At 41.4% G+C, this 23,802-nt stretch overlaps 2 protein-coding genes across 4 annotated transcripts in view; both read right to left on the reverse strand.

Annotated features, from left to right (window-relative positions):
• Nucleotides 1–23,802, reverse strand: part of LOC137236957 (protein anoxia up-regulated-like) — a 1,647,042-nt gene that overhangs the window by 1,129,972 nt on the left and 493,268 nt on the right. The gene's annotated exons all lie outside the window — the stretch shown is intronic.
• Nucleotides 1–23,802, reverse strand: part of LOC137236955 (uncharacterized) — a 151,026-nt gene that overhangs the window by 91,065 nt on the left and 36,159 nt on the right. The gene's annotated exons all lie outside the window — the stretch shown is intronic.

Below are 23,802 nucleotides of genomic sequence, written 5' to 3' on the forward strand. Positions count from 1 at the left end.
TATTTTTCTTTTTTGAGCTAGGGTTCTTGGTAAGTAATCGGAGCTCTGGGTGGGTGTTTCAACAACAGATTTCTGGATTATTTGGCGTGTATTTAGGAAACTTTTTTCCGCTAGCTTTTTCACCAAATTATTTGCTTTTACTACGTTAAGGCTATCGGCAAAAGGTGACATTCAGAATGCTTAATGATATGATGCAGGTTTTCACTAAATTTTGTGATAACGCGGGAACGACATTTGTATTGTACTCTTTTGGAGCAGGCCCAATTAAATGTTTTTTTTCTGAACCACTCAAGATAGTAAAAAAAATCCGTCAACACATAACATATCATTTCCGTTATTTGATTTAACTAGAGACACGTTTGCCATATTGATCACATATTGTGTTAGTTTCACTGGGAACACAGAAAAGTTAAACTATTTAATTTTTTTAACATTCAAGTAATCACGCTGATCAGCTACTATCAATGGAAAAGCAAACTCTCTAAGCGAAGAATAATAGCATTATCCTATAAACGGAAAATAAAAACAGAGTACTCACAGTTATGTTTTTGTGTTTGTATTCTTATTTACTCTTTTCGTAGGTCTGATAATTTTGCAACGCTTGCAATAACATGATATATATATAAATAAAAGAATGTAAATTAACGGTAACACTCAAGTATTTATTATGGGTACACTGAACTGAAAATTAGTTTCATATTCTGATATGACAAGGCGAAATTCATATATTTTGTTTAGTAATTTATACCTATTTTTTTAGTTTGTGGTGAAATACAACTATATTTTCATTAGAAGTCTCGCCTAAGTTTGTTTTTGTTATTCCAAATGCTGTATTGAGAAATAGGAAAAGCATATGGATAAAGAAAAAAGTGCGCACTCCTCAATACAGCATTTTGAAAAACAGAATTTTTACTATCCAGAATTTTTTAAACAGAATTATGAAAAACAGAATATTGAAAACTGCATTTTAACATACAGTACACCTATCCCCTGATTTCCACGGTACTTGTTTTACACGATTTCGTTTTTACACGGTTCATAAATCAGCAAAATTTGAAAAACTCCGAAGATTCACAAATCATTAAAAACCTTTTTGAGTCCCCTGGGCAACACTGATTGCAATATTGACGGATTCCCCTTATTGTGAATATGTATGTACATAACCAAATGCAGAGTATGTAGTTCATGTGGAAGAAAATCGTTTGATGAAAATTTGAACAAAAAGCCTTAATTTTTACTATTATTGCGAGTTTTTTTTTGGTTTGAAGTGAACCTTCATGAGTATATATGTGATTGTGTTAATTTTTCAAGTTTCTAATATGCCAAAAACTTCGAAGAAAACTACGGAAATTAGTTATTTTTTGGTCAAATAATACTTAGTTTTAAGTTTTTAAGATGTTTTAGTTTTGTTTTATTTAAATAAGCGGTGCCTTTCATGGGGGTGTTTGCGCCTTGCACTCACCGGCTCACCCCAAACCGTCGACTCGTAGGTGTTTTTACACCCTCCCTCCCTCATGTAGGGGCGGAGCCTCCTCGTGGTGGCACCTGGTAACGCTTCGGCGGCTAATTCGAGCGACGACCTTTCTTCCCACTCCCCTCAACCCTATCTTCCTTTCTTCTTCCCTTTCCTTTTTCTCTCCCCTTCTCCTTAATGGGCTGGATCAAGGTGCCGAGGATCAGCCTGGCTGGGGGCCATAAATACCCTTCGATGCTATTAAGCCTTACCCGGACATCGCGGATCTCTGTCCGGGTGGACCTTTCCCCTTCTCAGCTACTCGTGGGATGTTAAGTATGGAGGAAAAATGTTTAAGAATTGGTAAGGAGGGTGACTCTCCAAATAAGAAGTCGTTAGGAGCTTGCTCCGCAAAGGCTACGGCTCAGCCGGGCCTCAAATTAGCTGAGAGAACTCCTCAGAGGTTCGCTGCTGCAGCGGCAGATAGGCAGAAAAAGGCCGAGAGTTTATCCGGTTCTAGCAGTCCGATGGCCAGCACCTCTCATGGAGGAGGTACTGACCGGGAGGCCATCAGTGTCACTACCGCCCCTCCCTTCGGCCCCACCAGCAAACCCTCCACCCAGCGACAAGCGTCTGGTGGGTCAACTGCTGGGGGCCTCAGGGAGAGGGGGGTCGGCTATAGGGCCAAGGGCCAATCTAGGCAGGAAAGGCTGAGGGAAAATCCAACCAGGGTATTCCAAAGGCCGGTACCTCTCGGGGAAGGGGCCACCGACTGGGAGGCCCTTGGGGTGGCTGCCGCCCATATCGTAGCCACCAGCACGGCTACCACTCGGCGTCAAGCGTCTGGCGGTTTGGCTGCTGGGGGATCCAGGGGTTGGGGGCCGGCTCTAGGGTCAAGGCAGTCAAAAAGCCCAGTCATCAGGACAAGCGCTGGGCTGCCCGGATCCTGCGGTGGAATGCCTCCTCGCCGATAAGGGAGGGGGAAGTTTCCGCGGAGGACTGGGCGAAGGCTCAGCGCGATCTTGCTTGGGCGAAGCAGATGTTGCCGGAGTTCAGGCCGGACTGGGTCGAGAGCGATGAAGCCTCGAAGCGCCAGCGGTCTATGGATGAATCCAACCCTACGGCGCCGAAAAGGGCCAAGATGCAGGGAGGCTGGACTCGGTATTTCGCCGAAATAGCCATTGGTGTTATGGACGAGAGCAGCGAACATGGCAGGATCCCGAAAAAGCAGTGGAAGTGGATTGAGGCAGCGCTCGCTACTGTGGCCGTTAAGGTCAAAAAAGATAACCCTGGTCCACCGCCTTCTTATACCGATGCGGGGTGGTTCCAGGGCAATAAAAAACTAATTGCGTGTGACGACGCCAGGTCGGCGAAGCTTTACAAAGCTGCCGTTTCGCTGATAGGGGAGGTGTATCCGGGCGCGCGCCTCAAGGTAGTGGAGGCGTGTGATATCCCCTCACGACCAAGGGCGAGAGCTTGGGTTCCAGTGACGCCAACGGACCCCACTGATATCCTGGAACTGCTCCAGGAGTACATCAAAACTGGAAGGTGGTTAACGTGGAGAAGACTGAACGGGCCACGATGCAGATAGTCCTGCTGCTCGACAGCGCATGCGTCGAAGCTTTGGAAAGGCAGGATTTCAGGGTAAGCTACGGCTTCAAAAATATAAGCCTTAAGGTTTATAAGGCTGACGTTGAAGCCTTGGTAAACCTTGCATCTCGTACGGAGGTGGCTGAACTCCCTCCAGTGAAGACGAGATGGAGGTAGACGAAGGCGAAGAAGCTGGTGGCTATGCTTCGTCAGGTTCGAGCGGAAGCTTGGCGCTCAGAGGATCAGCTTCTGGAGGATGGCGATTCCGACGCGACGCTCACGGAGGAGAGCACAAACAAGCAGTGATCCGGGTCCTCCAAATAAACCTGCATCACTGCAAAGCAGCATCAGCTGCACTCCTACTGCACCTGTCTTCAGGTGCGGTAGACATCGTTCTAGTCCAGGAGCCGCGGATCGCTGGAAATAGGATATGTGGCCTGCGGACACCAACGTATAAGCTTTATAGCGCTCAGGAAAAGGGTAAGCCTCGCACATGTATATTGGCTAAGTCTACTCTTAATATTTTTCTTCTACCCAATTATAGCGATGGGGATTTGACAGCGGTCAGCGTCGAGGTGCTAGGTAGGAGCTTTAAACTTGCCTCCTTCTACATAGCGCACGGTCACAAAGGCTCATTACCACCGGATAATTTCAAGGATGGCGGCCACCGTGGTGTGATGGTAGCGTGCTCCGCGTATCACACCGTATGCCCTGGGTTCAACTACCGGGCAAAGCAACATCAAAATTTTAGAAATAAGATTTTTCAATTAGAAGAAAATTTTTCTAAGCGGGGTCGCCCCTCGGCAGTGTCTGGCAAGCGCTCCGATTGTATTTCTGCCATGAAAAGCTCTCAGTGAAAACTCATCTGCCTTGCAGATGCCGTTCGGAGTCGGCATAAAACATGTAGGTCCCGTCCGGCCAATTTGTAGGGAAAAATCAAGAGGAGCACGACGCAAATTGGAAGAGAAGCTCGGCTTTAGATCTCTTCGGAGGTTATCGCGCCTTACATTTATAATTTCAAGGAGTTCGTGAGATCGGCAAATCCACGAAACGACTTCATCCTACTCGGAGGCGACGCCAATGCTCATCACGCCCAGTGGGGCAGCAGAGATACAAATGACCGAGGTGAGTCTGTATTCAACTATCTGTTAGGCACTAATCTGAGTATATGTAATAGGGGAAATGATTCCACTCTCATTACGAGGAACCGCGAAGAGGTCCTTGACATAACACTGGTCATAGACTCTTTCAGTGACCTGATCGTTTCATGGAGAGTTCTAAAGGAGCACTCCTTTTCTGACCATAGATATATAAGTTTTTCTATATCGCAGGCGCACGCAAGTCCTAAGTACATACAAAATATTAGAAGAACTAACTGGGGCTACTATAAGAAGATTATAGGTAAAAAGTTATCTGAGGAGGTACGAGTCCCAGAAAGCGAGGAGGAGCTGGACGTGTTTGTGAATAATTTCAGTCAAAATTGCAGGAATGCTTTAGATAGGGCTTGCCCGGCTAAAAAGGTTTTGGAAACTCACAAACCACCATGGTGGTCGTCTGATCTTGATAAACTTAGGAAGTCATGTAGGGCGGCCTTCAATAAAGCAAAGCATGATGGACATGAATCCTCATGGGCTGCTTATAAAGCGAAAATAAATATATATAAAAAAGCAATCCGGAATGGAAAGCGATCCTCCTGGAGGGATTTCTGGGCAGGATTGATTCCACATCCGCGGCCTCCCGCTTAAGGAAGGTACTATCGAAATCTCCAACTCAGCTAATTACGTCCAAAAGCCGGATGGGCACTGAACGGACTCCAGCGCTGAAACCATAAACTTGCTAATGGATACGGACTTCCCAGCAAGTACGGGCGTGTCTTCAATTATTGTCAGCGGAGGGTCACCTAATGATCAGCTGATAAGCGAAATCACAGATGATAAAAGGATAGATTGGGCTTTACAGACCTTCAAGCTCTATAAATCGCCGGGGCCGGATGGAATTTTTCCGGCTCAGCTCCACTGCCGAACTTATAAGGCCCTGGATTAAAGGGATGTTTATAGGTTGTCTTAGGCTCAATTACGTACCAGTATCGTGGAGGGAAGTCAACGTGGTATTTATCCCCAAGGCAGGGAAACCCTCCCACTCTAAACCAAATGAATATAGGCCTATAAGCTTATCTTCTTTTCTGCTTAAAGCGCTCGAAAGACTTGTAGAGGACCACATCAGGAGTAGGATTGAGCCGTCGCTTCTTTCGCAAGCACACCATGCCTATACTAAAGGCAAGTCAATTGACACGGCCTTGCACTCACTGGTTACCGCTATAGAAAGGTCACTAGACCTCAAGGAATACACATTGGTGGCATTTGTAGATATAGCGGGTGCCTTCAACAATGTTCTCCCGGAGGTCATCACCTCGGCGCTGACCGATCTGTGGGTGGACGCATGCCTGGTGGAGTTTATATATAATCTGCTTACGCGTAGGCAGATTAAAACTGAGCTAGGTGGATTCGTGATCCGCAGACCGGTCAGCAGAGGCACTCCGCAGGGAGGTGTTCTCTCTCCGCTACTTTGGGTGGTTACCGTCAACCAACTACTCCGCCTCATGGAATCAGAAGGTCACCAAGTGATCGCGTATGCAGATGACATCTGCGTCACCATGCGGGGGAAATTTCCGCAAACTCTTTGCAACCTAATGGAAGGGGCACTATCAAAAATTTCGCACTGGGCCACAGCCACAGGCTTGGAAGTCAACCCGGATAAAATCGAGCTTGTCCTCTTCACGAGGAGGTAGAAGGTACCAAATCTAACACCGCCAAGAATTGGGGGTAAGTTTTTAGCGTTTAGCGATCGAGTCAAGTATTTGGGAATAATTCTGGATAGGAAGCTATTATGGAGTGACCATATAGTGGAGCGATGCAAGAAGGCAGTAGCAGCGCTGTTCACCTACAAGAGGTCAATTGGCACCTCCTGAGGATTCTCCCCCAAGGTGACATACTGGATTTATACAGCCATTGTGCGCCCGATTCTTCTTTATGTTGCCTTGGTCTGGTGACCTGCACTAGCTAAAACTACCTATCTTAAGACGCTTCAAAAGGTGCAATGGAGTTCGGACCTCTGCATCACCGGGCTCTCGGCTCCACTCCATCTGAAGCACTCAACATAATGCTATACCTTCCACCTCTATACCTAGTGGCGAAGGAAATACGGTCTACGCATAAGGGAAACAGGTCTCTGGTCAAATGGATCTAGTGGACACGCAACAATCCTGGGCACGAACGCCCCAGTCCCAATACCGTGCGCACTGACTACTGCACGCCAAAAAATGTCTTCGTTAAAAATTATAGTATATATATACCATCGCGACAGGACTGGAATACCAGACAACATACGGTACCGGGTGCCATCAACATGTTCACGGATAGTTCTAAGCTTGACGGGAAGGTGGGAGCAGGCCTCTTTTCGCCGGATCTGGGTCTAGAGGTCTCTTTTCACCTACCAGATTACTGTAGTGTTTACCAAGCGGAAATGCTGGCGATACACAGGGCTGTGAACAATCTACGGTATATCCCTAAGGATGGTAAACGGGTGGTTATTTTCTCTGACAGCCAGGCCGCCTTAAAGGCCCTGGACTCATTCGTCGACAACGCAAAGTCGGTCACTGAATGCCGCAGATCTCTTAACGAGATGGCTCAGCACTTCAGTATCAGCCTTATATGGGTACCTGGGCACAGGGAATCGAAGGCAATTGCAGAGCAGATGAGCTGGCCAGAAGAGGCACCACCGACGATATCCTTCCGGGAAATGAGTCGGTAGGCATACCCATGGCCACTTTCAGGCTTCGTGTGAACACAAGCGCTATAAGAATCGCAAATGGACTATGGTCAGCCATATCATCGTGTGAGACATCGAGGCGAACCTGGCCCTCATATGGCAAGGGGCGCACAGAGGCGCTACTGATTTTAAACAAATCAGCTCTATCGTCCTTGATAAGGGTTCTAACAGGGCATTGCCTAATAGGCACGCATGGTGCTAGAATGGGGGTAACGGCCTTCGACTATTGTCGCAGCTGCAGATGTATAGAAGAGGAAGAGAGCGTCCAGCACCTTCTCTGTCACTGTCCAGCGCTTAGTAGGCGCAGGATGGCTATCCTTGGTAAACCTTTTCTACATGACCTCGCTGATGTCCCTTGCTATGAAGTAAAGGCTCTGGCAAAATTTATAATTTCCACGAGGTGGTTTCACCCGCTTTAGGCAGGGTAGGGGTCCTCCTTTGAAACCGTATAGGGTATTACAATGTGCCCATTGGTGGCCTTAGTAGTGAGCTGTTACCATAGTGTTCAGCTCAGCCCTTGCAACCTAACCTAACCTATTTAAATAAATGACTGAATTGGGTAGTTTTTTCGCTGTACACGGTTTTTGTATAGGAAAACGAAGATTTCACTTTACACAGTTTTGTCTGGAATCGATCTTCCGTGTAAATCGGGGGATAGGTGTATTTTGTAACTCAGAATTTTGAATCCAGAATTTTGGAAACAGAATTTTAAATGCAGAATTTTTTCTCATAATCATTTTCTGGCCAACCCTTAACGCCTCACACGTTTAGAAATTTCACGTAACCAACGCTTTTATTTAATTGTCTGATCAACGCTCTATATTGCTGAGGAGTGTGATGACTAGTACCTAGGACCTAACTAATTATTTTCTAGTTTTAGTATTATTATTACTTCATGTAGGTATTGTTTTCAATAAAACCGTTTAACTTAAAAAAAAATTTTTTTTAATTATTTTATTTTATATCTAAGTTGCCGTGGTCTTTAACCGATCCCATCCATTTTTACTAGAAATATTTTCTACTATAAGGAAAATATGTGTACAAAATTTCGTTAAGATATTGTTACGAATATTAGCAAAACTAAGGAGTGCTGCCGTCTCTAAGCCGATGCTAAGCAGTGACGTGAATGCACATCAATAATTCAATCATTATGTATCTACATAAACGAAACAATAACTGCGTCTACATATATGTGCCATGTACGTATACGAGCAGCGGAGAGTCAATGCACTAACACATGCATATATCTGAGATACTCCTATAAGTATGCAATGAGAAAAACTATAAAATTGTGCAATTGTAGTTATAGCTGAGAAGTTTGAGAGCTACTGGACTAGTAGATTCTGGAAGCGCCTAGAAGATGTATAAAATTGTGCAATTGTAGTTACAGCTGATAAGTTTGAGAGCTCATGGACAATGCTAGTAGATTCTAGAAGATGCGAACGAGGAAACCAGAGAGTATAAAAAGGCGCAGATGTAGAGGCGCTGGAATTCAGTTTGATTTAAGTTGTCAAGCAGTTTCGATTAAGACGATATCTAGCGAGCAATAGCAGTATTATTTTGAAAGTCATTTTTCATTTGAGCTATCAATCAGTTTGGTTACTAAGCAAGCTATTCGTTGCAAAGTATAAGTGTTAATGTGAAGTACTTTAATAAAGGCCATTTTTCCATTATTCAATATTGGAGTTATTCATTCAAGAGTTTATTGATACGAACTTAGAAAAAGGGCAAATAAGAGGATTTGCAAGTAAATTCGTTACAATTGGTGTCAGAAGAGGAATTGTTGAATAAATTCCAGCAGACAACAAGGATATGGCAAAGTTCAGTGAATTGAAGAACCAGCAACTGAAAAAGGAGTTGGAGAACCGTGGATTAAATACAACCGGCAATAAGATCGAACTTCACGCACGGCTACGAGAGGTAATGGAATCAACAACAAAAATTGAAGAGAAAAACGAAACATCCCAGACAGTTACGAGCACAGACTTGAACATGATATTGGCTGCAATAACTGCTCAAACATCGACAGTAACATCCAAGATGGAAGCGCAGAAGACACATATTGCAGAAATGTCGTCAGAAATAACATCGAAGTTAGAAGCACAAGAAACGCGTATATCCGAAATGTCGTCGCAAATGTCATCTCAGCTGGAATCGCAGGAGAACCGTATAACAGCGAAGATTGAAGCACAAGAGGCACGGATATCCGAAATGTTCGCGCAAATTTCAGCACAGATATCATCGCATATCTCTGCTCAACTGGAAGAGCAAGAAGGACGTATTTCCTCGAAGTTTGAGGCGCAAGATACAAAAATTTTACAGTTTGAAGAAAAAATCGAGGCCGAGGTGGATGCTTTGAGAGGACGTATCGAGCAGTTGCAACTAAATCGCCCAGCAGTTTCAACGAGTAATCCAAAGGTAAAAACACTATCCTTTGACGGTTCTGTTCCTTTCCAAGTCTTTAAGCTACAATTTGAGAAGACCGCAACAGTGAACAACTGGAATGCTGAAGATAAAGTTGCTGCATTGTTCGTAGCTTTAATAGGACCAGCTGCATAAATCTTACAGACCATTCCAGAGTACGAGCGGAACAACTACGAAACATTGATGAGTGCTTTAGAGAGACGTTACGGAAGCGAGCATAGGAAACAGCCTCACTTTTTGGTAAGCCAGTTTTCAAAGCACGCCGTGTGGAAGTGGAAAGGCCAGAGTGGGTAGACACATTTTTGGAAGCACTGAAGGGATCTCAACAGAAGAATGCTGGAGTTATTAAATGTTTCAAGTGCGGCAACCCAGGTCACATTGCACGTCATTGCGATCTTGGTCCTAATAGTTCCAACAATGGGGGTGGCCGTAAACGCAAAGCTGGAGGAAATGAGCAAGAGCGTGTTGGATGTAAAGAACGAAAACTTGCCCCGGCTATTGAATTTCCTGTGATATCTGTGTCACAAATTGGAAGGAAATCAAGCAGTCGTACCGTCAGAGGCAATGTGTATGGCAAGGAACATGTACTGACTATAGATACGGGCTCATCTCATTTTTTGATTCGATCTGATTTGGTCTACAGGAGAGTAAAGTCATTACCTGGAGCAAAGTTGCGTACGGTCACAGGCGAGTATAATCAAGTCCAAGGCGAAGTGGTATATGGGGTATTAATTGGAAAAGTCATGGTTCTACACAAATTCGTTGTGGCGGAGATCGTTGATGAAGTCATATTGGGAGTGGACTTCTTGGTTGACCATGACATCAGGATCGATATGCGGAGAAAAATTATGCGCTATAAGAACCAGGACATACCACTTAACTTTAGTTTTAAAAAAGGGTTCAGCAGTAATCGGGTACTGGTGGAAAAGACTCGACAAACACCACGAAAGTCAAAGGCAAAGGTTGATAGATCGAATGGGCCAAATAAATCAATATCAAAAGTACCTGCGAGAGAAACACTGGTATTGACAAAACCTAAAAGACGCAGGAAAACGAAGCAACGAATTTCCGAGAAAGAATGCGAGGGTAGTTTCAAGCCAGAGCGCACCACTGTGGGGAAACGTGGGAACGATACTGATTATGCAAAGCAAATCCGTCCAGCGCAAGCTCTACGAAGTAGTTCATCGGCCAAAAAACAGAGTGTGAAGGAACGAACCAGGGTATTGAGTAGTACGATTAAACACAGGTACCATGAGAACAATAATTCGAAGGGTTCTTGGCGGGAGATTTGGTACTGTTATGCAACCCTTACCGGCGGAAAGCTGTTCCATCCAAATTTCGGTGCAGTTGGGAAGGCCCGTACAAGGTTGTGAAGAAGATCAGTGATACCATCTACCGCATACAAAGCATTGAGAAACCACGGAGTAGAAGAGTGGTAGATTTGGCGATGCTAGCAGCGATTGGATCGAGAGATTTAGGTGGACTTAGGTGGAGGGCAGTGTTACGAATCTTAGCAAAACTAAGGAGTGCTGCCAGCTCTAAGCCGATGCTAAGCAGTGACGTGAATGCACATCAATAATTCAATCATCATGTATCTACATAAACGAAACAATAACTGCGTCTACATATATGTACCATATACGTATACGAGCAGCGGAGAGTCAATTCACAAATACATGCATATATCTGAGATACTCCTATAAGTATGCAATGAGAAAAACTATAAAATTGTGCAATTTTAGTTATAGCTGAGAAGTTTGAGAGCTCATGGACAATGCTAGTAGATTCTAGAAGATGCGAACGAGGAAACCAGAGAGTATAAAAAGACGCAGATGTAGGGGCGCTGGAATTCAGTTTGATTTAAGTTGTCAAGCAGTTTCGATTAAGACGATATCTAGCGAGCAACAGCAGTATTATTTTGAAAGTAATTTTTCATTTGAGCTATCAATCAGTTTGGTTACTAAGCAATCTATTCGTTGCAAAGTATAAGTGTTAATGTGAAGTACTTTAATAAAGGCCATTTTTTCCATTATTCAATATTGGAGTTATTCATTCAACAGTTTAGTGATACGAACTTAGAAAAAGGGCAATACAATATGTTACAATATGTTAATTTTTCTTCGAGTTATGGCTCCCGAAACATAGAAAATTGCTTAGCCATAAAAGGGCCGGTGCCCCTCCCATTTTCAAAAATTTTATTGTTTTGTAATTTAATGTTATAATTCAAATTAGAAAGTAAAATTCTATTGATACAAAGCTCTTTTCGCTAAGATATAGCTTATTATTTTCGTCTTCGACCCTGTTTGGAGCCACAAGTGACACCACTGCAAGATGGGAGAAATAACTTTGAATAGCACTGTAATAAATTAATTTACCAATATTGTAACCTGGCCACCTTAATATAAATATGTAACCTGGTCACCTTAGTATAACAGCTGAACTCATATCATACAAAACTTTAACTAACTGTTGCCACACTCATCATTCCGCTCTTGAACATAAGTATGTACACAATAGGCACATAAATATAAACATATGTACGTAAGAATATGTATTCATTTGTCTAATGTATAAAGTATGTATGGATGTGCATTTGCCCTCTCATAATAATATGTACCTATTTGCGAAAAAAACGGTGATATATTGGAAGGCTGCGGATAGTTAAAGAAATTAGCATATGTACATATGTGTCTCAGTTTGCTTCGCTGAGACAATTCTAGGCAGCAGCATTGCAATACAAATTGATTTTTATTTTCCTTTTTGATCTTTCTCAAGCGCACGGCCACGTAGCATCGTTTATACTTAACTTTAAAAATTGTTAAAATAAATTGTTGAAGTGAAATTTATTGCGGTTTGTCTTTTTTATTAATACAATTGGCTACCAAAAAAGCTTAGTAGCTCAACATTTTTGGTGACCCGACGTGCGTTTTGCTAGGAATATCCTCATCACACCAAATTGGAAAGGGTGATGATGCTGTTAAAGGGATCAATCCTATAGCCGATGCAGTGGATCCGTTAGCTGTGAAAATCCACATCAAACATCGTAACGTTCAAACACATTTGGCGATAACCTGATTTGTATAATTGCGTTTTATATACGTAATTATTTTTCAATTGCTGACCAGAAAAACACCATACATATTTTGTGATACTTGCACAGGTAATATTTGAAAGCTTCGAAATGACAGGATGCTGGTTTTCGAGGTATCCTAACCTGAAAGCGCAAAAAGCAGCGTTTTTGCCCATATTTCAGGTTATGTAGCCTGGCAGTTGTTTTCTTTCACCAACTCATATATCCGAGTAAACGCTGTCTCAAGTATTAAGTGGTTAAGCCTGCTTGCGGTGTGATAGGGGTGGTTTCTAAGGGTTAGGGTTGTGTGTGACTTGGTACCCGAGGGTAAGATAGTGTAGGTGTGTGGTGAGTTAGCACACTTATGGTGTGAGACAAAACTTTAAGAAAAATAATACTCAACTCAAGAAAATTAGTAATCGACTATGTCATATCTATATTATCTTAATCGATTTTCAGTTGTAGGAAAATTTAGAAGCATGAAAATTTCAAAATGCCATATCTTAGCGAAAAAAAAATGATATTTGAGCAAGCTCAACGCCATTTGAAATAAGAAGACTTGTGTTTAAAGATGCCGTCATTTAATTTTGGAGAAAGAAAACATCTGCAAGGCTACATAACCTGAAATATGGACAAAAACTGTGTTTTTTGCACATTTATGTTAGGATATCTCGAAAACTAGAGCTGATAGGGCAATTCTGAGGCCACCTTTGGATTCAGCGCATCACAAACCTTCGGAAATATATAGTCTGGTTTCTGAATGTTGGTTAAATTTTGTCGGCCTGAGTTATTATATTAATTTGTTGTGTTCAAGATAAAGTTTGTTATTTTTGTAAAATGTATATTTTACAAGTTATATTATATTAAATTATTATACATAGAAACCGAGTTAATTTGAAAAAAAAAAAACAAAGTTCATAGACCGTATAGCCGACATTTTCAAAACTCATGACGGTTTATCATCAGCGATCCACACATTGAAGGCTTGACCCTTAGCGCATCAGACCATCAATGCACTTTGCAAGTTACTATTTGAGCCGTTTATTTTGAAAGTGGCATAAGTCATTTCATGTCGTTTAGGTTCAATGGTAATTTGTTTGTATCTCTCCTCGCCTCCAGTTTTTTAGAGTCCAATATCCAAAAGATGCAATTCTTATTATTATTTTATAATTGTAGAGCCATCTATATATGCATTCGTTCAAAAACAACAATGAATTTAAGACCATGAGTTGGAAATGACTTATGCCACTTTCAAAATAAAGGGCTCATTTATAACTCGTTTTCTACTGTTTGTTGTTTTTATTCTTTACCACCGTCAATTGAGTGCGCCAATCAGGTGCTATTATCTCATTAGACGAGGATTTTTGTTACAGCCCATATTGTTTTTCTTTAAGCTCTCGTTTTTGTTAGAATTGCAGGGTGATTTTTCCGTACACTGAAAGTATTTATGTTATGTTTGGTTTTACTAGTCTGTAAATAATTAATTATTATATTAATTTTTAATGTTCAAGACCAAGTTTGCTATTTTGGTAAAATGTATATTTTACAAGTTATATTTATTATATTTATTATTATACATAGAAAACTAGTAAATTAGAAAAAATAAGTAAGGAAGGTTAAGTTCGGGTGTAACCGAACATTACATACTCAGTTGAGAGCTATGGAGACAAAAGAAGGGAAAATCACCATGTAGGAAAATGAACCTAGGGTAACCCTGGAATGTAGTTGTATGACATGTGTATCAAATGGAAGGTATTAAAGAGTATTTTAAGAGAGTAAGCCATAGTTCTATGGATGGACGCCATTTAGGGATATCGCCGTAAAGGTGGACCAGGGCTGACTCTAGAATTTGTTTGTACGATATAGGTATCAAATGAAAGGTGTTAATGAGTATTTTAAAAGGGAGTGATCCTTGGTTCCATAGATGGACGCCGTTTCGAGATATCGCCATAAAGGTGGACCAGGGGTAATTCTACAATGTGTTTGTACGATTTTGGAATCAAAGGAAAGGTGTTAATGAGTATTTTAAAAGCGAGTGGGCCTTCGGCGTATAGGTGGACGATTTTTCGAGATATCGCCATAAAGGTGGACCAAGGGTGACTTTAGAATGTTTGTACGATATGGGTATCAAACGAAAGGTTTTACTGAGCATTTTAAGAGGGAGTGGGCCTTAGGTCTATAGGTGGACGCCTCTTCAAGATATCGCCATTAAAGTGGGCCAGGGGCGACTCTAGAATGTGTTTGTATGATATGGGTATCAAATTAAAGGTATTAATGAGGGTTTTAAAAGCGAATGGCCCTTAGATGTATATGTGAAGGCGTTTTCGAGATATCGACCAAAATGGGGGCCAGGGTGATCCAGAAAATCATCTGTCGGGTACTGCTAATTTATTTATATATGCAATTCCACGAACAGTATTCCTGCCAAGATTCCAAGGGCTGTTGATTTCGCCCTGCAAAACTTTTTCATTTTTTTCTACTTAATATGGTAGGTGTCACACCCATTTTACAACGTTTTTTCTAAAGTTATATTTTTCGTCAATAAAGCAATCAAATTACCATGTTTCATCCCTTTTTTGGTATTTGGTATAGAATTATGGCACTTTTTTCATTTTTCGTAATTTCGATATCGAAAAAGTAGGCGTGGTTATAGTCGGATTTCGGCCATTTTTTATACCAAGATAAAGTGACTTCAGATAAGTACGTGGACTAAGTTTAGTAAATAAATATAGGTTTTTGCTCAAGTTATCGTGTTAACGGCCGAGCGGAAGGACAGACGGTGGACTGTGTATAAAAACTGGGCGTGGCTTCAACCGATTTCGCACATTTTCACAGAAAACCGTTACCGTCATAGAATCTATGCCTCTACCGAATTTAAGAAGGATTGGTAAATTTTTGTTCGACTTATGGCATTAAAAGTATTCTAGACAAACCAAATGAAAATGACCGGAGCCACGCCCATTTTGAAATTTTCTTTTATTTTTGTATTTTGTTGCACCATATCATATATAAGTAAAGATATTAAATTTTTTGTTAAAATTTGACTTTTAAAAATTTTTTTTTAAAAACTGGGCGTGTTTTTCATCCGATTTTGCTAATTTGTATATAGGACATATATAGTAATAGTAGTAACGTTTCTGCCAAATTTCATCATGATATCTTCAACAACTGCCAAATTACAGCTTGCAAAACCTTTAAACTACCTTCTTTTAAAAGTGCGCGGTGGCACGCCCATTATCCAAAATCTTCCAATTTTCTATTCTGCGTCATAAGGTCAACCCACCTACCAAGTTTCATCGCTTTATCCGTCTTTGACAATGAATTATCGCAATTTTTCGGTTTTTAGAAATTTTCGATATCGAAAAAGTGGGCGTGGTTATAGTCCGATATCGTTCATTTTAAATATCGATCTGAGATGAGTTCCCAGGAACCTACATGCCAAATTTCATCAAGATACCTCAAAATTTACTCAAGTTATCGTGTTAGCGGACAGACGGACGGGCGAACAGACGGACGGACATGGCTCAATCAAATTTTTTTTCGATACTGATGATTTTGATATATGGAAGTCTATATCTATCTCGATTCCTTTATACCTGTACAACCAACCGTTATCCAATCAAAGTTAATATACTCTGTGAGCTCTGCTCAACTGAGTATAAAAAAAAACAAGGTTATAGACCGTATAGCCGACTGTTTCAAAACCCATGACGGTTTATCATCAGCGATTCACACATTGAAGGCTTGACGTTTAGCGCATCAGGCAATCAATGCACTTTGCAAGTTTCTATTTATAACTCGTTTTCTACTGTTTGTTTTTATTCTTTACCACCGTCAATTGAGTGATATTACCTCATTAGACGATATTTTTTTTATTGCAGCCCATTTGGTTTTTCTTTAAGCTCTCGCTTTTGCTTGAATTCCAGGGTAGACTGAAAGTATTTAATGTTATATTTGGTTTTACTGGTCTGTAAATAATTAATTATTAATTAATTTGTTGTCCTCAAGACCAAGTTTGTCAGTTTTGTAAAATGTATATTTTACAAGTTATATTATATTAAATTATTATACATATAAAACAAGTAAAATAATAAAAAAACAAGTAAGGAAGGTTAAGTTCGGGTGTAACCGAACATTACATACTCAGTTGAGAGCTATGGTGACAACATAAAGGAAAATAACCATGTAGGAAAATGAACCGAGGGAAACCCTGGAATGTGTTTGTATGGCATGTGTCTCAAATGAAAGGCATTAAAGAGTATTTTATGAGGGAGTGGGCCATAGTTCTATAGGTGGACGCCATTTAGGGATATCGCCCTAAAGGTGGACCAGGGGTGACTCTAGAATGCGTTTGTACAATATGGGTATCAAACGAAAGGTGTTAATGAGTATTTTAAAAGGGAGCGTGCCTTAGTTCTATAGGTGGACGCCGTTTCGAAATATCGCCATAAAGGTGGACCAGGGGTGACTCTAGAATGTGTTTGTACGATATGGGTATCAAATTAAAGGTATTAATGAGGGTTTTAAAATGGAGTGGTGGTAGTTGTATAGGTGGTCGCCTTTTCGAGATATCGCCATAAAGGTGGACCAGGGGTGACTCTAGAATACGTTTGTACAATATGGGTATCAAACGAAAGGTGTTAATGAGTATATTAAAAGGGAGTGGGCGTTAGTTCTACAGGTGGACGCCTTTTCGAGGTATCGCAATAAAGGTGGACCAGGGGTGACTCTAGACTTTGTTTGTACGATATGGGTATCAAATGAAAGGTGTTGAAGAGTATTTTAAAAGGGTGTGGAGCTTAGTTCTATAGGTGGACGCCGTTTCGAAATATCGCCATAAAGGTGGACCAGGGGTGACTCTAGAATGTGTTTGTACGATATGGGTATCAAATTAAAGGTATTAATGAGGGTTTTAAAAGGGAGTGGTGGTAGTTGTATAGGTGGTCGCCTTTTCGAGATATCGCCATAAAGGTGGACCAGGGGTGACTCTAGAATTTGTTTGTACGATATGGGTATCAAATGAAAGGTGTTAATGAGTAGTTTAAAAGGGCGGGGGGCTTAGTTCTATAGGTGGACGCCTTTTCGAGATATCGCCATAAAGGTGGACCAGGGGTGACTCTAGAATGTGTTTGTACGATATGGGTATCAAATTAAAGATACTAATGAGGGTTTTAAAATGGAGTGGCGGTAGTTGTATAGGTGGTCGCCTTTTCGAGATATCGCCATAAAGGTGGACCAGGGGTGACTCTAGAATGAGTTTGTACGATATTGGTATCAAATTAAAGGTATTAATGAGAGTTTTAAAAGGGAGTGGTGGTAGTTGTATATGTGAAGGCGTTTTCCAAATATCGACCAAAATGTGGACCAGGGTGACCCAGAACATCACCTGTTGGATACCGCTAATCTATATATATAAAAATGGTGTGAAAAATGAATAGTAATTCATCAATTGAGAACGGCAGGACCGAATTGGCTCAAATTTTTTTTTCAGTTCTTCGTAATTGCTAGGAGGTTTTTACGAAAGAAAATTTTGGGAAAACCCTGCGGAAACGTCGTAAAATTGGAGAAATCGAAAATTGATTATTAATATAACGAGATAAATAACAGATGGTGCTGTGTTTCTGTAAGTTTCGGATAATTGTGAAATTCATTGTGATAAAATTGCATTTTGAGTGGAGAAATTAACGGGATAAATAACAGATGGCGCTGTGCTTTAGATGAGCGTAATTTGACAGGTGCACTTTTCTCATTGTCATTTTTTATTAAACAAATGTGCTATTTTTCTTGCTGCAATTGATTCGAGTTTTTCTGATTTTCGTATTCATCAATTTATTTTTCTGATTTCGGATAGTCATATATCGCGTATCACATCCACAAACGGTACAAGCATTACGAGCAATTGAAATTCTTTTGCGATATTTATCAATTCGATCATTTTTTAAGAAAATAAGTTTACGTGTAAAAAGTGAGGTTATCTTCTAGAACTGCGGGCATATATTGCGATACATTCATTCCATAAGTATTTTTTTTTTAAGAATTTTCTTTTTATTCGGATTAGTCAAAAATTACTTTATTGCATTTTAGCTAGAGTTACTTGTTTGACTAATGCCTCCTATTAGACGATCAAATCTTAGACGACGTACACGCCGTGCAATAATTAGTCAGAATGTCCGTGATAATCAAACGCAAGGGGAACGTGCAGAAGAAAATGAATGGAAACGTGCCCATATTTCACAAGTTCGCGCTGCACAATCATCACCACAAATTCAACAAAATGTTGTTAGAACACCAGCCATAAATGCAGGCTTGAATCGCGCTACTTTCGAATAAGATTCCGCAATAGCCTACAAAGATCATCGCTGCGTTGATATCGGCTCATTGTCGGTCGTATGCCAGCATTGCAATGCTTTGAAGTTTCAATCAGAAACTCCCGGCTTATGCTGCGCTGGTGGCAAAGTGAAATTACCCGTTTTAACCCACCCGCCAGAGCCATTGTATTCGTTACTCTATGGAAATACAATCCAATCAAAACATTTTCTAGAGAATACACAAAAATATAACGGATGCTTTCAAATGACATCATTTGGAGCCCAAGTTGTTGATGTACCCGGCTACAATCCCACTTTTAAAGTAATGATGTCCCATTATTATCAAAATGAACACTTATTGTTATATTTTTTTGAAATTGCTTCCAAACATTCAGATTCAAGGGCAAATTCACCATCGAGCGGGCGCTTTGTTACCACTACCGAACGAAGATTATAAGTTCCTTCAGATCTATTTCATTGGTGATTCGGCAATTGAACCAGATCAGCGTTATGCAATTTTTACTGCGACTAAACGTGAAATGATCGAACAATTACAAAATCTTCTGCATGAGCATAATGAATTGGTCAGATTGTTCAAAACAGCATTGGATATGATGCCTTAAGACGACCACAAAATCATTATTAGAGCAGACAAAAGACCCGCTGTAGGCCATGCATGACAATTCAATGCTCCCACTATAAATAAAGTCGCAGTGGTGATTGTTGGCGAGAATAAGGAATCACGCGATATTGTTCTTTACCGTCGGGATGGTGGACAATTGAAGCGCGTTTACTAGACGCATCGGTCATAAGATGCACTTCAATACCCGTTGATGTTCTGTCGTGGAGAGGATGGATATCACTTCAATATAAAGATGGTTAATCGAACGACAGGTTTGTTTATAAGTCATCACTTCTATTTTATTTTGCAACCGAGTTCGAATTCATATTTCAGGAGAAGAAACAAATAAGAAGGTCAGCTCAATGAATTTTTATGCGTATCGTTTGATGATTCGCGCGATGTTGACAATCATCTGTTGAGATATCGCCGATTGTTTCAACAGTACTGCGTTGACATGTACGTCAAGGTCGAAATGGAGCGCCTCAATTTCATTCGTTTCAATCAGTCCAAGTTACGATCAGATGAATACATACACTTGCGTGATGCCATGGCTACTGAAGGAGACGCAACCACCATCGGTTGTTTGACCATTCTTCCAGCTACTTAAGTTGGAAGCCCGCGCCACATGCATGAGTACGCTCAGGATGCGATGACGTATGCGCGGAATTACGGACGGCCGGATTTATTCATCACGTTCACTTGCAATCCGAAATGGCCTGAAATAACGAATCTCTTGCTGACAGGACAAACATCCAGCGATCGACATGACATCATTGCACGAGTGTTCAGCCAAAAGATCAAAGTACTCATGGATTACATCGTTAAGCATAAGGTTTTTGGCATAATCCGTTGTTGGATGTATTCGGTTGAATGGCAGAAGCGTGGCTTACCACATGCACACATTTTTCTTTGGATGCTCTGCACGATCCGTCCAGATGATATTGATTCGATCATTTCGGCCGAAATACCAGATCCAGAAACTGATCCGGAGCTGTATTCCGTTGTGACAACGAACATGATCCATGGGCTTTGCGGAGTCCACAACCCAGACTCGCCGTGCATGGAAAACGGAAATTGCACAAAGCGTTTCCCCCGTCCGTTGGTGGCTGACACAATCTCTGGAATCGACGGATATCCATTGTATCGGCGTCGCTCTCCAGATGACAATGGCAAATCAATCGTGATGAAAGTGAAAGGAAACAATGTCATCGTCGATAACCGCTGCATCGTTCCATATTGTCCGCTTTTGTCGAAAACGTTCTCAACTCACTGCAATGTTGAGTACTGCAATTCCATTAAATCCATCAAATACGTTTGCAAATATGTGAACAAAGGGAGCGACATGGCGGTATTTGGCATTGTTGAACCGAATGCAAAAGACGAGGTAACGCAATTTCAACTTGGACGTTACGTGAGTTGTAACGAGGCAATTTGGCGGCTGTTTTCGTTTCCGATTCATGAACGTCACCCGACTGTGGTACATTTGGCAGTACACTTAGAGAACGGCCAGCGTGTCTACTTTACGGACGCAAATGCAGCGCAAAGAGCAGAACAGCCACCAGCTACAACGTTGACAAATTTCTTTTCAACATGCCAAAGCGATCCGTTCGCAAGGACTTTACTATATTCGGAAATGCCACGCTATTATACATTTAACGCTGCATCAAAGAGGTTTCAACGCCGGAAAAAAGGTAATGTTGTTGCTGGCTTTACTGATGTCTATTCCACCGATGATCTCGGACGAATATACACAGTTCATCTACGCCAAGACGAATGCTTCTGTCTTCGCTTGCTTTTGGTTAACATCAGAGGCCCTACATCCTTCGATTCCCTGCGTACTGTGGATGGTGATCTATGCGCCACTTTTCGAGAGGCTTGCCAACGTTTGAATTTGCTTGAAAACGATACACATTGGGACTCCACTCTCGCCGATGCAACTGTTTCTTCGCCAGCGAATCAAATACGTGCATTGTTTGCGATCATCTTAGCTGCATGTCATCCATCGGACCCGACCGCATTGTGGGACAAATATAAGGACGAGATGGCTGACGACATTTTACGCAGATTTCGCATGACAACTTTGAATTTCGATCTTCAAATTAATGACGACATGCGCAACGAAGCGTTAGTTCTGATCGAAGACATGTGCATCCTCATGTGCGGCAGTCTGGTGTCAACATTGGGAATGCCAGCGCCAAATCGTTCGATAAACGATGCATTCAATCGGGAGCTGCAACGGGAGCAAGACTATGATCGAGATGAGCTGGCCGAAAGAGTCCGAACAAATGTGTAGCTGTTGAATGCAGAGCAGAAGGACGTGTACGATTCCCTGATGAAGGCTGTTGACGATGGAACGGGAGGCATTTACTTTCTCGATGCTCCCGGTGGGGCAGGAAATACATTCGTCATTTCTTTGATTCTGGCTACAATTCGGGCAAAATCTCAAATTGCGTTGGCTGTTGCTTCCTCTGGCATTGCTGCCATATTGTTGGAAGGCGGTCGAACTGCACATTCAGCTTTAAAAATGCCGATGAATATACTCACGGTAGACAAGCCAACGTGCACAATGACCAAGAATTCAGCGACAGCGAAATTGATGCGAGCATGCAAAATCATCATTTGGGATGAATGCACGATGTCGCATAAACGAGCTTTTGAGGCAGTTGACCGAACGATGAAGGATTTACGAGGGGATTCGAGACAATTTGGTGGGGCTATGATATTGCTCTCCGGAGATTTTCGCCAAACGTTACTTGTCATTCCGAAATCTACTGCAGCCGATGAGCTTAATGCATGCCTGAAATCGTCGTTTTTGTGGCGGCATGTCAAGAAGTTGAAATTGACCACGAACATGAGAGTTGCGTTGCAGAACGACTCATCGGCTCTTGAATTCTCGAGACAACTGCTGGCGCTTGGCAATGGCCAAATACCTGTTAATGTTACCACTGGATTAATATCGTTCCCGGCAAATTTTTGCGAGTTCACATCGTCGAAAGAAGAACTCATCACCAAAGTGTTCCCCGGCATTGCACAAAATTATAAAAATCTCGACTGGATTAGTGAACGGGAAATACTTGCAGCGAAGAATAAGGACGTCGATAGCTTGAATTTGATTATTCAAAGTCAAATAGCTGGAGAACTGCATTCGCACAAATCCGTTGACAGCGTGCCCGACGAGGATGAAGCGACAAACTATCCGACAGAGTTTTTGAACTCGCTTGATGTGCCAAGAACTCCGCCGCATAATTTACAATTGAAAGAGGAATCGATCATGATCATGTTGCGGAATCTGAATCATCCGAAATTGTGCAACGGTACGCGGTTGTCCGTCAAGAAACTGATGAAAAATGTGATTCAAGCTACGAACATCAAGGGCAAATTCAAGGGAGAGGAAGTCCTTATCCCACGAATTCCGATTATTCCATCTGATCTTCCATTCCAAATCAAGCGGATTCAGTTTCCCGTTCGATTGGCTTTTGCGATGACAATCAATAAATCGCAAGGACAATCGTTGGAAGTCTGTGGGATTGATCTCGAATTTCAACTATTTGTGTTTTCCTTAAAGTTTATCTGAAGGCGTTAAATTGGGGAGTGCCACACCTCTTTTCTAAATGAAAGGAAAAGGGAAAGGAAAAGGGGAAAAAAGGGAAAGAGAAAGGGAAATGGAAAAGGGAAATGAATAGGAAGGGGAAAGAAAAAGGAAAAATAAAGAAATATTTAAAGGAGAAAAGAGAAAGAAAGCGAACGGAGAGGTAAAGCTTGAGATAGGAAGCGGGGTGCGGAATTGTTTATAGGGGCTTCTAAATGACAGATGCTTCCGTTTCCAGGAAAAGTTTGTAAAGCACTGGCAGGAATATTACCGGGCAAGATAACATCTGCCGGGCCGTCTAGTTTATTTATATATGTAATACCTGACAAGATTTCAAGGGGTTTTTATTTCGCCCTGCAGAACTTTTTCATTTTCTTCTTCTTAATATGGTAGGTGTCACAACCATTTTACAAAGTTTTTTCTAAAGTTATATTTCGCGTCAATAAACCAATCCAATTACCATGTTTCATTCCTTTTTTCGTATTTGGTATAGAATTATGGCATTTTTTCATTTTTCGTAGTTTTCGATATAGAAAACGTGGGCGTGGTCATAGTGGGATTTCATTCAATTTTATACCAAGATAAACTACGTTCAGATAAGTACGTGAACTAAGTTCAGTAAAGATATTTCGATTTTTGCTCTAGTTATCGTGTTAACGGCCATGCGGAAGGACAGACGGACGACTGTGTATACAAGCTGGGCGTGGCTTTAACCGATTTCGCCCATTTTCACAGAAAACAGTTAACGTCATAAAATCTATGCCCCTACCAAATTTCATAAGGATCGGTGAATTTTTGTTCGACTTATGGCATTAAAAGTATCCTAGACAAATTAAATGAAAAAGGGCGGAGCCACGCCCATTTTGAAATTTTCTTTTATTTTTGTATTTTGTTGCACCATATCATTACTGGAGTTGA

The sequence above is a fragment of the Eurosta solidaginis genome, chromosome 1 (assembly GCF_040869045.1).
Source record: "Eurosta solidaginis isolate ZX-2024a chromosome 1, ASM4086904v1, whole genome shotgun sequence".
In the NCBI taxonomy this organism is placed as follows: domain Eukaryota; kingdom Metazoa; phylum Arthropoda; class Insecta; order Diptera; family Tephritidae; genus Eurosta; species Eurosta solidaginis.